General features: G+C 39.0%; 1 protein-coding gene and 1 long non-coding RNA gene across 7 annotated transcripts in view; one reads left to right on the top strand and one right to left on the bottom strand.

Annotated features, from left to right (window-relative positions):
- The window catches only part of Liprin-gamma (liprin protein kazrin), a 55,797-nt gene that overhangs the window by 7,321 nt on the left and 32,087 nt on the right, over positions 1–16,389 (top strand). For 5 of the 6 annotated variants that reach the window (XM_089262697.1, XM_089262691.1, XM_089262695.1 and 2 more), the window contains exon 2: positions 9,939–9,968. The exons of the other annotated variant lie outside the window; for it this stretch is intronic. The gene's annotated coding sequence lies outside the window, so the exon portion shown is untranslated. The remainder of the gene's footprint in view (positions 1–9,938; positions 9,969–16,389) is intronic. 6 annotated transcript variants of the gene reach the window in all.
- On the bottom strand, positions 7,904–8,549 carry LOC115561853 (uncharacterized). The gene is made up of 2 exons (XR_016197175.1): positions 8,036–8,549; positions 7,904–7,967 (listed from the first exon to the last, which is right to left on the bottom strand). It is a non-coding gene; the product is annotated as an uncharacterized LOC115561853 (long non-coding RNA).

Here is a 16,389-nt window from a genome sequence, read left to right as displayed (position 1 = left end):
GTGCCTAGCTCAGGCCATCTAAGACATACTACTTCGCCTATTAAGTTTGTTGGGGAAAAAATACTATATATAAGAAGTAATAGCAAGAAAACTGAGATTGAGGAGAAGAGGGGGAAAGAAAGCTGGAATTTGTAGGCATCGTATACGTTGGAGAAAGAATGAAATACAGAGGAAGACAAATAGAGTGAGAAAGTAAATGAAAGAGAGAGAGAGAGATAGAAAGATATAGGCAGATGGAAGGAGAAAGTAAGGGAGAGAGATAGAGATATAGAAAGGATAGCAAAGTTGCACAGAAAATGAAGGAGAGAGAGACAGAGACAGGGAAAGAGTATACAAGTTAGTTAAGTTGATACAGAGATGGACGGATAGAAAGATAGAGTAAGAGATAGTGATAGAGAGAGAAATAGACAAGGTGTGAGAGAGATAGAAAGTTACACAGAAAATAAAAGAAAGGGTCTGGCAGTAGTTTTCTTCTTATACACCTCTTCTGCTCATAGCTTATCCTCCTCTCACCTTATCCACCTCTAAGCCACAAACTGTTCATCTATGCAGAATCTAATATATTCATAGTCAATTTCTTATGCTACAGCGAATTTCCAATATTCAAATATTCAAGTTGAATAAAAACAAGGAAAACAAATTGTTTATGCCTTAATCGATGATGTATTTTAAATGTTAAAGAAAACAATTTATGGATCAGATAGCGCTTAAATGGAACACACTCAGGTCTTGCCAGTTACATGGCCTGAATAATAAATAAAATCCACTATAAATCAGAAAAGGTACACCAGTTTATAGCAGAGCATACATATACATATTATACATACATATACATGCATATACATATATTTAAATACATTTACATGTTAAATATTTATACGCATATTTGTCGAGTTAATATTGATGTCCATAGATCTTGTCGCAATAGCAGGTGAATTGGTCAATTAGTGCGGGTTTTCAGCTTGATGTATGGCTGGAATGAATCATTGCGGTCAGGCAAATCAATGGGAATGCCATAGCACCAAGACAATGACATATTCTATGGGTACAAAGTGTATTTAATACAGGCTATAAATTATGGCCAAGCGATGGCAGCAATTCATCCAGGAAGCTCAGCATTGGCCGAGGGCCATGCGAAACCATTATTTTTGAGCACCTGCAGTTGTTCCAAATAACGCACAGGCACACACAGGCCACGTGCAAGCCCACACACACACGTACGTAGACTACCCACACACACGACTCATTTATTAGATTGCATGCAGAAACGATGTCAATATAAAGGGAACCCAAGGTTTAAAGGTAAAAGCAGAAAATGTGTAACCATAAACCAGCTGGTAACCACAAAAACAATTTGATGGTCGACAGAGAGAGAGAGAGAGTGAGAGAGAGAGAGAAAGTATGGGTTCATGTGGGGGTGTGCATGTTAATGGTCGTACGCCGGGTGGGTGTCAGGGAAACAATTGTGTGTCATGCACTTTCAACCCCAGCGTCGTCATGTCTGAAGTTCTGGACTCTGTAAAGGGGCAGGAGCAGGAGCAGGAGCAGGAGCAGGAGGTGGAGGCGCTGCAGGTTCGAGATGGAGCTGTAGTTGAGGCGTGAGCTGGCCAGAAGCAATTGTCTAGCAACGGGGGAAACTACAGCCAATGGACTCAATTGAGCAACAACAACAGCAACAACAACAACAACAACAACAGCAACAAAGAAGCAACAGTCTGTTGGCGCAAGCTTTGGCCTTTCTAGCTTTCCGTTTTGTCGCTGACTGACATCGCAGCCGTAACCCCGCGGCGCCGACACGTGCCCCGTGTCTGTCTGTCAGTCTGTCCCGGCCCTGTCTCTTGCTCTGTCTGTGCCAGCCCTCTGGCAGCTACATCATTATTTTGGCCAGTGGCAAATGTTTTGCCAACCCTTCAAGCCGATCAGCTGCCGCAGTGCGTTTTAATTTTGTTTGATGTATTACCCGAAAAGCCCGACATCAAATGAACCAGGCAGCGCGCAAACCTATCTAATGGGGTAGCTTGGCTCCGGCACTCAACATATGCAGATGTCGGGCGACATTACTATGCAGATTTCCCAGCATTTTCATTTGGTATTACGCGCAGAGCAAACAGCAATTTCCGCACACAAATTCAGCAAACAGGCTCATTGTCATGGGCTCTTGGCCGGGCCCAAAACGAAAATCCTGCCCCCCAGTCTAACGAAAAGCCATAAAACGAAGGCCAGCCGCCGAAATTGTGTTCGAGTGTACGGCGGATGAGCTCTTGAAAGGAGCCAGCGACAGATAGGAGCGGAGCCTTGAAGAAAAGGTGCACAGCGAAGCGGGAATACCCTTACCTGAGACAGTCATATGGATATATTTATATATATTCTTAAAGTATATCTCTATCGTGTCTTGCTCTCATTAAATTCTAACTCAACTTTTTTTTTTATGGATTTTTTTTAATATTATTTCCTTGACTTGGCATCGAATTTGATGGCTTAGTGCTGCGAGCCATTGATGGGCAACTGGAAAAACTCCATCAACATCGATGCAATTCCATTAGCACGAAATGATTTGATGCGCTCCGTTATCTCAGTGGTGTCAAGCGTCCAACGGGACATCGACTGGGCAAACAACACGAAGCAATCGCCATTGGAAAGCCATAAACGCGCATTGAACTGTGCAGCCTCGCCCGTTGTTGGCTTTAGCTTCTGTTTCTTCTTCTTCTTCGGCTCTTACTTTAGCTGCCAGACAGTATATGTTTTTTCAGCTTTTACTTTTTTTTATGTGCGCTGAGCGCTGAGCCACTCAGAGCTTAGAGCATTCGACGCTAGACGAAAGCCAGCTGAAGCTGAAGCTGAAGCGCAGCTAGCATAAAAAGCGAGCTTTAAAGCATTTTTTTTTTGCTGTTATAATCTTTAGTTGTTGTACATTTACTTAGTGTTTCGCATAAAAACTCTGAAATGTCTACTTAGGCTATGAGTGAAGAATAAGCTAAAAGTTTACTAATTACTATTATTATTACTACTATTATTACTACTAGCAGCGTTGTAATTATCATTATTATAATCATCAGCATTGGTGTATTATTAATTTTAAAAAATAATAATATTAGTATATATATAAAAGTGAAGATTAAGCTAAAAGTTTACTAATTGCTAGCAGCGTTATTATTATTATCATTATAATAATTATTACTATTATAATTATCAGCATTGGTATATTATTAATTTTTAAAAATAATATTAGTATATATATACTACTAAATGTTAGCAGCATTGTTATTATCATTATTATAATTATTAATATTGGTACATTATTAACTTAAAAAAAAAATATTATTATTATTCGTATATTTTAACCTCATTAACATTTATTAGCTTGATAATAATTACGTATATCAATTAGCTATTGTGTGAAATTTCGGCTAAGTATTATTATCTATCAATTATATATTTATACCCAGAATTATATATATATTGTTTTGCTTATATTTATATTAGCATTATTATTATCAGCCTTATTATTATGCTCTTTTTTCCTGATTATTATAATTTTCATTGTCATAATAGCATTATTTCAATATTTATTATTATTCACTTTCATCTATCATCTATTTGATTTTTTTTAATTGCTCATATTTATCACTATTAATATTAATATTAATATATATAGTTCAAATAATTAATATTAATTAATTAATAATAATTATTAATATTAATATATATAGTTCAAATAATTAATATTAATATTAATTCTATTTGAAATATTTTTTATTTATATATATTTATCAATCTCAAATTTTTGTAATACTGTTATTAACATAATTACTATTACTGTTACCATATTATCATGATTATTATTATTATTAGTATTAACACAAATCGTATAATATTTTGCTTGATTAGTGGAATCATACTTGTTTCTGTTCCATATTCAATGGGATGTAATACACAGTCTAATAATAGCGCAGCTTCAGCCAAATTATAATTATGAATAATGCTCGGGGGCTTCGAGCTTGGAGCTGGACGCTCTGAGGCTGCATAATTCATTGAAGTCCGATTCAGTGGCGCTGCTAAGGGAGCTGCTTTGTTATTATTTACCTCAATGGGACAAATCATACGCTGCAATTCAAATGGAAGTCTCCACTCTGCACTCTCCATTCTCCACTCTCCACACGCACACAAATTAAATGATGGCAGGCCTGTCCCTGGACATGTGTCCACTAATTGAAATGGACTGCGAGTGACCCGAAAATCCTATTACCCTCAACCAGGCAGCGGGCGCATCTGGACGCCATTGCGCCGAGTCCGCTATAGGGGCCGTGCTCCATTAAGGAGGCCCGGAAGTCTATATAGAGCTCTAGCCAACCGAGTGACTGGCATCACTACTACTTCCTCTTAATATTAACTCAGGCAGTTAGTAAGTTTCGTTTCGTTTCGTTTGGTGATTCAATTTAAATGCATCTTTAATTGGTTGCCAAGCAGCTGGCGACTGGGGCTTCGCTTGAACTGCTTAGGGGCGCTGCCGTGGAATGCTGTATGTAATGCACACCTGGCGCACGGCCGCCAGGTAAATGGGCGACAGCTGCCCCGGGTGAGGCATTAATTCCGGCTGCCGCGACTGCAGAGATGCTGATGCAGCAGCTGGAATGTGCTGCGTGGAGAGGAGAGGGAATGGGCTGGAATGGAACGCTCGAGCCATACGTGAAATGCCAACGGAACGGAGGAAGTAATGGGAATTCTGAGCGGAGGCACAAGCCGTGTGAAGCCTGGTGTCGATTCCGGATGGAGTTAGTTTCGGCGTGAGTGAGTATGAGTGTGTCTGTATGTGTGTGTGTGGCTGAGCAGCAGGAAAATGGAATAGGAAATTGAGTGTGTCTAATGCGTGCTTATGGCGCACATTTTAATAGAATTTTTCAGAGTCGTGTGTGGCCAAGCAACAGGTGAACATCAGGCGAGCAGTTGAGCAGGTGAACAACTGCCAGCTATAGTCGATGCTCGCTTTTCTTTTATTAAAATCGTGCTGACTGTCAGAGTAACTCGATTTCCGTTTCAGCATTTGCATATTGTCGCCCAAAAACTGGAACTTGGCAAATTTCTATCATTTTTCATATGTTGCACGTTGCGACGTGGCATGCTACAATATTAAAGAACTTGCATACGTGTCTGTGTGTGTGTGTGTGTGTCTGTGGCATCTGTATCTGCACTCAAGTCGCGTTTGCTGCTGCCGTTGCAAATAAATTTGTCAAATTGCATTCGCAATTCGCTGTTTTTCTTTGCTCTCGCTTATGAAACTCTGCGGTCTTCAGTGGGTGGTGCGGTGGTGGTTGCATGTTGCAATTGCAGCTGTAGCTGTAGCTGAAGCTGAAGCTGAAGCAGCCACAAACAAGCGACACAGCAATGTGTCGCTTCGTATGTCGCATTGGTCTGTCTCTCTCGCCATCTCCCTTTCTCTCTCTCTCTCTCTCTCTCTGTCTATATCATGCTCACGTCCTCACGTGCTCCACTCGGCACCACTCTGTGCCACCCAGCCAGCTCGCCACTGACAGCTCTTACACATTTCATTTTATTGTCACGTACGCGTTCGTTCCGTAGTTTCTCTTTATGGTAGGTCGGCGCTGGTTTTCCACCAAAAATTATTTCTATTGCCCGCCCGCCATCTAAGGCCATGCCCAGCTGTCGTATTTCACTTTGCCGCTCGCTCGTAAGTCGTCTCTCTGCCTCTTCAAGTTTCATTTACATACACAGGGTGCCTCAAGTGTGGGCAATTAATAAGCTATAATAATCGGCTTGTCTCCCATAAATACTGCACTTCAATGGAGCACCTATTGACCCTCTGCAAGTTTCCATATAAATGCTGGTACATTTATATATATGTTTACTATATATATTTCAGCAAAAACTCTTGACTAAAAACTTGTGCAATTGCATTGAAAAGCAGTTAAGTAGTAGAGCAATTGGAAAACTCTTTTATGTCAAACTAAATAAGTACAGTTATTTTGTAACTTTTCATAGAAATGCTGAGCGTATACCTAAGGGAAATTGCCAAAAGGGGTATGATGAGTTTATTTTGTACAGATTTACGAGGAGTATGTAAAGCTTAGTTGAGGTAGGACTTTTCGTCAGCCTCGGATAAGTCAAGAAACCTTAATTAATAAATACATAAGTATGTATTATTTATATATCTTCATTTTTACTAGAATGCTGGGTATATTCTAGTCATTCTTACTTTTCCTCAAATGTAACTGTAAAGCGCATTAAATTTAATATTTAAAAGTTTTTACAAGTTTGAATGTGAATTGAGGATAGTTTATATTTCATATACAAATACATATCTACATCCATGCTTGACTAGATAGTCTAAATATGTATGTATATATTTCACCTGCATACTTCTACAATTTAAAAATATTCCATAAAAGTGAATAAATCTGCATTAAATTTAATAAATGTCACTTGATATTTGGCCAACAATTCAATAAAATATTTATTTAGCTCAAAATGATTGATAATTCATTTACATTTCCCTCGCTTATTTTTTTATTGATTGCTAAAAGCTTGAATTTAATGGCAAAAATTACCAACAAAAAAAAAACCGGAGTTTTCATAAATTTTGTATTACATTACCTTAATTAATGCTCGCAGTTTTTTTTTACACATTTTTAAATTTGGTTTAATAGCAATTTATTTGCATATGCATATGTGCATTTAAATCATAAATCGATACGGGTTTAGTGTGGTTGAAATAAATATATGTAAATATATGATTTATTACTATAAATTGTGAAATAATTCATGGGCATACATATATGTATATGTATGTATTCGATGAGAGCTCTCAGCTGCTCATTTAAGTGGAGTGGAGTGTGTCCTTAAAAAGGGCTTAAAATGAATGCTGAAGTAGTTTTTTTTTTTTTTTTTTTTTTAAGAAAATTCAGTTTCTATTTATGAAAAAAATTAATACTAATAAAAAAATATATATGTATTCAATTGATTTTAGTATAATTTAGGCAGAAATAAATATGGATAAAAATAATATATACAATAATATAATAAACTTAATATATATAAATACCTATGAATAGATATTTATGATATAATTTTAAAGAAATATTTATTATTATAATAATCAAATTATTTATAGAGACTCTCTTAATTATATTTTCTAATATTTTCTTTTATATCACAAACCACATTTGTGGACCACAAAAGTTAAGCAAGTGGCTTAAAAAGTAAATCAATCAGTCCATCAGTCCAGCAGTCAGTCAATCAGTCAGTCAGCAATCGCTGTGTTTGTAATTCGTAAATTGACATCTGTAACTCCCAATTTGTCAGCATCTGGCTACTGCTGGAAGCTGCATCTATATCTGCATAGCTCAGCAAATTTGCAGTTACGATGCAATTAAATCAGACAGACAGCCAGGCAGACAGACAGACGACGAGCTGGGTGAGCTAAGAAAAACGTTGATAAATGTCAAATGGAAAGAAGAAATGCTGATGATAAAAAGTCAGCAGGACGAAGAAGATGCGACCGCAGTCAATGCAGAAGGTAGTAGCAAAGAAAAAAAATGAAGAGTAATTCATACTCATGGCTGAAGGAGGAAATTACTCGAGCTGAAAGCTGGAGGAGCAGCTGCACTTAGTTAATTGAGCATTAGAAACACTTTGCTCTGCGCCGTTCGCCGTTCGCGTGCTGCATTTACTTTAACTTTGGTAATCTGCTCAGCGTAAGTTTTACAAAATGAATTAAAATTCCTTGCAATGAATTAAAGCTGCAGACAATCTCATGCCAGGAAGGCAGCCCAGGCAGTTAGCCGTCTATCCTATAACTAGTTCCTTGGAGAGGAAGGACACATTCGTAGAGCGCTAATTCAGTTTGCCGTATCATCTCTCAGTTTGTGTGCCGCACCAGAAGTTCTCCTTCTTTTTTTTTTGGCACTCTCTGGACTCGAATGGCCGTGGATTACACGCAGTTGCAGCTGAAGCTGCAGACGGCAGGAAATATGAAAACTAACAGACTTATTGCATTACTTACGCTAAATAACCCACTTACAAAAGCGGCGCACACGAAATGCGAGCAGGATGCCTGGATGACAAAATGAGCAGCAGCTGGAGAAGAAGAAGAAGAAGAAGGTGCTGCTGCTGCTGCTGCTGACTAGAACGGTAGCTAGCTGGCAAATGCGTACGGCAAACCGTAAACCCGTAAACGGTAAACGGCAAACGTAATGCTGATGGTGATAATGATAATGATGATGCGGGCAACTTATTAAATTCTCCAACGGATGCTCACAAGCAGAGTTACAACCGCTGACAGTTAGCAGAGCAAAAGGATGCCCAAAAAAAGAAAAAAGAAGAAACCTGGCCAGGCAGGGCATGACAATTGCACAGAGCAACTTGACAGCCACACTGACAGCAAGCATCCCAGCAGAGCGCGCTGCGATGATGAAGTTTTTCCTTTTGCCTGAATGCTGAATGCAGGAAAAATCTCAGCTACGTGCTCCACGCCACACGAATGTGCATACGTGGATGTGTGAGTGTGACTGTATGTGGGTGTGAGTGTGAATACAGGTAACAGTATATGCATAAGAAAACAGATCAATGAGGCAATAGGGCTTGGCTTTGCCATATATACCCTGTGATGGAGCAGCACAAGTTTACAAATATCGTTAAGAGCAAACTTAACGATATTTGTAACCATCGGCTCATCGATTTAACAGCTCTACTGTTAACTTGTCTCTTGTGGCCTCTAAAGCTTTTGTTTTATTAAACTAAAGGAACATAAATAAACTTTTTAATCAGTTAGATTGACTTGGTATTTTTAGAGTAAATTATACGCTAAATATACACATACATATACCAATATAAATAATATAAATTTACTTTCTCACACAACAACATAGTCAGTTAATTGACAAGCGATGTTTCAGCTATTCGCTGCGTTAGCCGATTATCAACATCGCACACAATCGATCGATATATTGCAAAAATTCATGTTCATCGATACTATCGATACTATGCCAGCGACGGTTTTAACACCTCTAGCCTGTGCAACAGTGTTTGTCATTTCGCAAGCCAATTCACATTTGCTGGCATATTAGATAAATATAATTATTGATTAAATTAAGCTCATTAGAGATACAATCACATCTAGAGTATTCAACAGTCATTCAATACAATTTGTTACTCACTCTGGATTCTTTTTCATTTCGCATGGGTCATAAGATTTGCATTCAGAGAATTTGTTCGGTATTTGTTATTCCTCTTCTTGCTCCGCCTCTTCACTTTTTCTTTTGCTGTTTGCATGCCTTGCAGTCTTTTGTTTATAGTTGGGAAAGCTCTTGAATTTCACATCTGACTTTGGGAGTTGCATAAAAATCTGCATGTTGCACACAGATTCATCCCGCTCTGTGTGGAGCACGGAGAAGCTAAGAGGCTGCACTTGTGTGTATCTTAAATTTCAACAGGAATAACAATACAGCAGCTGCGTGTGCTTTAAATTCTGCACTTGAGAGAGATTCCCTGCATTTGTGTGCGTGCGTTTGTATTCAAATTTATGCGAATGCGGAGGGGGCGCAGCGGCAAAGATGAAAATGAAAATCTAATATGCTGGCAAACCCAATTAAATGCTGCACAAAGCAAGCACAAGGCAGCTGGAAATAATTCTGTTTACGCTGAGCACGAGACAAGTTAAATCTTTTCTTCAGCCGCTCGGTGCGCCAGCTGTGCGCCGCCAGTCCCGAGTTATGGGAGTTTAGACAGCGCCTGGGGCTAGGCTATGAAAAAGCGCAGCCCGTTCACATTTGATTGGATTTGCCAGGCGGAGCGCTAAACTGAAGCCAGACAAATTTGAATTTGAGCGCGCTGCTTTGAAATATGACTCTGACTAAGGCTAGTTTCGGTTGGCTCTCTTTTCTAATTGTGGCTTAAACTCATTTATTATTTCTTCTCTCTTGCAGCTTCTCACACATCACCGGCAATGAACTGAGGTAAGTCGGAGAATTGAATTCATCCCGCCAATGGGCACATTTCGTATTTCAGTCACGGCATTTGCGCTGGTTGCTAAAAATAGAATAAGCAGAGAGTAGAGGCAGAGGCAGAGGCAGCGAAAGGATGGAGTCAACGCCGCACAAATACAGTTCAGCGTATTTTTATGGCAATCGTCACTATTACAACAGCAATACGTGAGACTATTTCCGAGTCATTTTATACGTTGTATATATATTTTTTTGACGTCACGTATATTTTTTACAATTTCTGTAACTGTTCGTCGCAACTACTCACATAAACCTTGAACTTTCGAGAGTGAAAATGAGTTTGACTGCCTGTGAAATACTCTGTTTGTAGATTAAAGGGAAATGTTGAATGATAATAGAGTTTGGTTGGAGAAATTTAGGAAATTAATTGTGTGCACTCGCATAGTAAAGAATTGTCTACGTTGAGTTCTTTTAGCCAGAAGAGTTCTATTTGCGTTTCCCTTTGCTTAAACGAGCTAATCGCCCTTTGCTGAGACTCCTGTCAGGCAATATTTAACTCCTGGTTAGGCAATATTCAACAGGAGGCTTCAGAATCAAAACTTCTGCTAAAAGTTTGTTCATACACATTGCAGAGGATCACTCAGGCTCAAGAGTTCTGTCTAAACTTTGGTACACCCATTTATTGGGGGTACTTGAAGGCAAATTTGATAGCCCTTTGATACTATAAAGTTGAAGAGAAAAGCCTTAAGTTAAACTCATACGGAACGAGGGTTGATAGAATGAAGAAGAGTCTGTGCATAATATATATAGAGGACCTGCCTGCTGTCAAGAGTTTGTTAGGCAGCTTGAGACTTTGATTTTTGATACTATAAAGACGAAAAACCAGAGGTTTGTACAGTAATATATCAGAATGAGTCTTAGATTGTTCAGAATACTCAACAGTTTTAAACCATACTCTACAGCCTGCAAAAAATTCACTTAGCCACATTTGAAGGCAACTGCTGCTGACATCAGATAAGATAAAGCTGAATAAGTAATTTTCCAGAATGAGCCTCAATAGTCTCAATGTTTCCTTTGTAAGTGCTAATAAATGGATGAGCAAATTCCTATCAAACTCAAGTCTAGACGAAAAGCTGGCATGCCCAAAAGGAAGTAATTAAATTTCATTTAAGGAACATATAATTTCTAATTAAAAATTTACTGATGTCGAGCTGTCTCATGCTGTCATCGTGCGCTATCGTTCGTTTCATTCATTTGCCATGGTTACCTCTTGTATTATATCTGAAATGAATAGCATTTAGTCATTTAGGGCTGCCTAATATATACTATATATACGTATGTACATACCTACATATGTTTTTTTGGCCAAAATGTAAGTAAAAGCCAAATCAAATCGTCTCCAGCTGTGCGGGCACTGCTAATGAGCTCGCTCATGTGTGTGTGAGTGTGTGTGTGTGTGACTCTGTTTGTTGCTGTGTGGTTTTCTGCTACTTGTGAGTTTTTTCACAATGCGGTTACAGCGGTGCCACAACAAAGTCGTCGCAGCTCAAAGGCTAGGCATTAAGCCAGTCAAACACGAAATCAGCATGCAAAATAAATGTGTAGTCAGTGGTGGGTGGCGGGTGGTGGGTGCTGGGTGGGGTTTGTGTTGGGTGTTGGCAAAAGGATTAGTCAAAGTCAAAGAGCTCGTTCGGCGAGCTGCGTATGTGGCACAGTGGAGCAGCATGCCGAGTGGCTAAGTGACTCAACTCGACTCTGCCTTTTGAGCCGCACACTTCAAGATTTATGTAAGCGACGAATGTGGCACAGCACCACCCAAGCACCCACCCACCCACACTTGCTCCACATTTGATATGGCTGGCACACATCATTCACTTGTTGACCGAGATTAGATCAATGTTTTGACCAGGCCAACTGCTGTTCAAGTGCTCATCTTAAAGATCAAGTTTCTCAGTGAGACAGAGAGAGAGAGAGAGAGAGAGACTTCTCTTTATACGCAGGGAGCATCCTTGGCCATGCGTCTGCCTTCTTTATGGCTGCACTCGGCCAGCAGCATCTTCGATGTTGGCCATAAAGTGCCGTTGGCCAGAAACTAATCGGTGGCTGCAATAAAAGTAAAACTGCCGCAACGAACCAAGTTATTGGCTAGTAAAACTAGTGGAAGGCAGCTCGCACAGGTTGAGTGTGGCACATGTGCCACAGGGACTCTATCTCTCTCTCTTTCTCTCTTTCTCTCTGTCTCTGTGGCTGCATTTGTGTGACATCTTAAGTGCATTGGCCCAGCAGCAGGAGCTGTAGCAGGAGCTGGAGCTGGAGCAGGAGCTGGAGCAGGAGCAGGAGCAGGAGCAGACAGAGCCGGGCAGCCGGGGCATTTATGATCACATTTTTCGCGACAGACAATGTCAAAGAGAAACACTGTTGTGTCGCAAAGTTTTGCCTTTTAGTAACGCTTTTCCTTTTTCCTTTTTTGTATACTTTTTTATTAATTTGGTGAGTCGCGGCACCACACGACTAAAAGCTCACATTGTGGTTTTTATGCGCAAAAAAAAAAAAACGAAAACACGGAAAAAACCGACGCAAATGCACGGAAATCCCGCACAGATTTATGAAAAACTATATCCGCAAAGCTTTTATGCTTTACGGTAACAGGCTATACATTAATTTTAAGTACATATTTTCATGCCGAGACCGTGTCAAAAAGTATTTCAAAGCTCTGCCCCCTCTGCCCAGCCCCCTCGAGTGTAAAACACGCAAATATTTTTAATAAACTCACAACTCAATTTTGTTGCCGTAAATCGTTTGGGACTCTCACATGAGACAACCAAGTTATATATAGCTGATAAATATGTATAAGCATGTGTATGTATGTATGTATATTTTTAAGCTGGCGAATCTTCTGTTTCAGTTTTGATTTATTCTTAAATTTGCAAAAACAATTTTCGTTTTCACATTTGATTGATTTACAGCTATTATTAAGCTCTTCCACTTGCCACTCGCTTTGTTGCTTTTGTTATCTGCACAAAGTTCTCAATGGGCATTCGTTGGTATTTGTGAGTGGCTCGCTGTGGTAGAATAGTTTCTATACTTGCTCACGCAGTGATGAGGGTATATTGGTTTTTGGGTAATTTTTTGTCTTGTTGAGCGGGCAGACTGGCCAGAGGGACGGGACAACTGCTCTTTCGTCTGTCTCTGTGTTCGTTTGTCTCTCTGTCCATATGTTTCTCTGTCCGATTGTTTATCTGTCTGTCCTTCTGTCTTTTTACCCATCTGTCCGTCTGTCTCTTTGTCTGCTTGTCTCTCTTTTCGTCTGCCTCTTCATCTGTTTATCTCTCCGTTCATCTGTCTCTCTGTCTATTTGCCTGCTTCACTGTCCATCCGTCTGTCTGAGTATAGACTCAGGCCATTCCACTATATCTGGTACAATTTTAAAGCTTTTAAATGACAGCAGACTCCCTCTAGAGATTTTAATATAAATGATTCAACGGTTTTTTCTTTTGCCCTGAACAAGCATTACGCAGTCGTGTACGCCCGTCTGCAATATTGTTTCTTGTTTCCATTGAAATATGGCTAAGTAGCTTAAAGGCTACTGACTGCGTCAGTTGCGTATTGCCAGCATCGAAGCAAACTCGATTTATAGCTAATATATACATACGCACACATACTCACAAATAAGTATATATATGCACATATATGCCAGCTTATAAACGGCGAACGCACGTTTCCTACTCTCTCGCACAAAAAAGAAAAAAAGTAAAAGTAAAGGAAAAGGGAAAAGGGAAAAACTTTCTGCAATAATATTTGAAAAATGCCACCATAAAGAATTCATGACATTGCGTATAGTGGATATTTGTATTTATATTCCTTTTCCTCCACCTCTTCTTTTTTTTCATACATTTTTATCATGATATTTTATGTTGTCAATATTTTGAAGGGCGACCCGGAATACTATAAATGTCCCTGATGCAGAGAGCTTAAAGGCTACGAATTTCGCAACAGCCATAAACATTTATTCTAGTAAGCCAGCATAATTAAATTTTTAGCTGCAGATAAAAAAATAAAACAAAAAAATTCTGTTGAAGCATTTGAAATGCTTTCACGCCTGACCCGACGCTTATTAATTACTTGACACTAATAGCCGCAAAAACATAACCACAGATGAAAACGAAAATGCGAGCCGAGAACGTAACGAAAACGAATCCCAAATAGCCAATTCAGTGCCTCCACTGTGCCCCCACAGTTGGGGTAGGCTGCTCAAAATGGTCAGTCATTATCCTTTTGGCTTTTACAGGGGGAGGGGGAGGAGAGGAGAGCCTGATGGCCAGGGCGGACCAACTGAATGCGAAAGAAACCAAACAACGGCTGGGAAAGTGAGGGCATCGCTCTACCTCACTCTCTCTTTTACTCGCTCTCTCTCTATGCCATGAATGGAACTTATTATCTGCGTCAGTTGTACACAAACACGTACGTGCGACTAGGCACAGCCTCCAACCGGGAGTTGGCGCGACCCGTGACTCGGCGCAATAAAATCTTATTAAGGCGCTTTACAATAAGCGCTCAAAGGGGAATGCGAATGGGCGGAACTAAAACCCAAAAGCCCGTAACCCCCAAGTCTCACTCCGCCGCCCCTGCACAGCCTAAGCCAGCTCCATAAGGCAAGATGCGCATTTTTACAAATGTGGCGCCAACAACAATCGAGCCATGGCTGAATGTTTATATTTTTCTTCGTTTTGGCTTGGTAATAAAATATATAAAAGCGTACATATACATATACATATACATATGTATATACTTGTATCTACATGTATATTGCGCATACGCCGCATTGTGCGCTGGCTCGAGTGGCCGCTGTGCGGTGCCCAGTGCCTTACATACATATATGTATGTGTGTATGTGTAGTCATTAATAATATATCGCTGCTTCCGGTCGTCGGCGGCGCCGCCCTCGGCAACCAAGTGCGATAAACCGTTTAGCAATATCCGGCAAAGCACAAGAGGGCCAACTAAGCAGGCTACGAGCATATTACGTATACGTAATACAAATAATTGCACTTGTAACTTGTAACTGCCCGTAGTTTGCTTTTGCTTTTGTTTCTGTATTTATTTATTTATTTTTTTCTGGTTCTGTCATCCGCTCAATGCTGTCACATTAAAAGCCAATATATTACTCTTCTCAAGTATTCTAGAGTTTAGGAATTGCGAAGCGGATAATATTGTCTATAGACTGCAGGAAATTTATAAATTAAGTTGGGCAGCTAAGAGAGTGGGCATGGGAGAGAGAGGGAGAGAGAAAGAGAGAGAGAGAGAGAGGGAGAGAGAGAGAAGGAGGTGAAGCCATTCAGTTTTATGTTCCAATTTAGAAGATTAGCAAAATATTTTATTTATATTATACAATTACAATAATTAAATGTATATATATGTATAAATATATTTATATAACATAACTAAAATATTTAATATATATAAATAATAAAAAAGACTACATTTAGTAGGAAAAACGGCAGCTGAAGCTTAGTTTTGTCGGAATTTTCAATGAAAATCAGCTTAAGCAAGCTTCGGCACTCGTTCTGCAACACATTCAACAGTCAATAGATATGATTTTATAACTAATTTGTATTCAATTTAATGTAATATTTGTTTTCATAAATAGTTTGTATTTATTTTTAAATAAAGATTCATTGAAAACAATGCAAAATTAAGAAACAATTTACTTTATATCCATATGAGCTCATTTTAAGCTTAGTTTAAGCTAATATGGTTTGATAAATGATAATCTAATGATAAATATATCATATCAAATCAAATCATGAATAATAAATTTCAATAAATATCAAATCATAAATAATTAATTTCACATCAAATAACTTAGACAAGCTTCGGCACTCGTTGTTTAACCTATTCAACAGTCAATTCGATATAAGTGGAATCATTTGTATTTAGCTTTAACTTAATTAAAATTCAATAATCGAATCAGATGAGTCGCCTCTGCCTCGACTCTGGCCTTGAGATGCTCTCAAGAAACGAGCTGCAGGCAGCCCGAACTAGGCGAGCAGCCCGAGACCTGCTGACATTTTGCTGCACTCAAAGACAATGACATTCTAGAGTGAATTTCTACTTATTAAATCAAAGCTTACTCTACAAAATGTCACAGAGAGAATATTAAATGCGCTTCTAAATGAAGTCCGAAAAATTCTTTTGCAGTCTTTTTTAGTTCACTCGTCGCTGACATTTCATTATCATTTCTAATATTTCAGAGTAGCTTAAGTTTTAATAGAGCTAAGTAAACATTCCATGTAAAACAAGTAAATGTGCTAGGAGATACCCTATTCCATAGTCAAAATTCCAATTGCCATTTTCAATGAATTCAGTTTATTAAAAATGCGTAAATTCATTGTATTTGATTTACAGAATTTACACACAAATCGATTCAAGAGATT

The sequence above is a fragment of the Drosophila navojoa genome, chromosome 5, assembly GCF_054131105.1.
Source record: "Drosophila navojoa isolate 15081-1374.11 chromosome 5, UAZ_NAV_1.0, whole genome shotgun sequence".
NCBI lineage: Eukaryota > Metazoa > Arthropoda > Insecta > Diptera > Drosophilidae > Drosophila > Drosophila navojoa.
The sequence above is the reverse complement of the archived record's forward strand: the minus strand, read 5'-3'. Positions and strand labels throughout refer to the sequence as shown.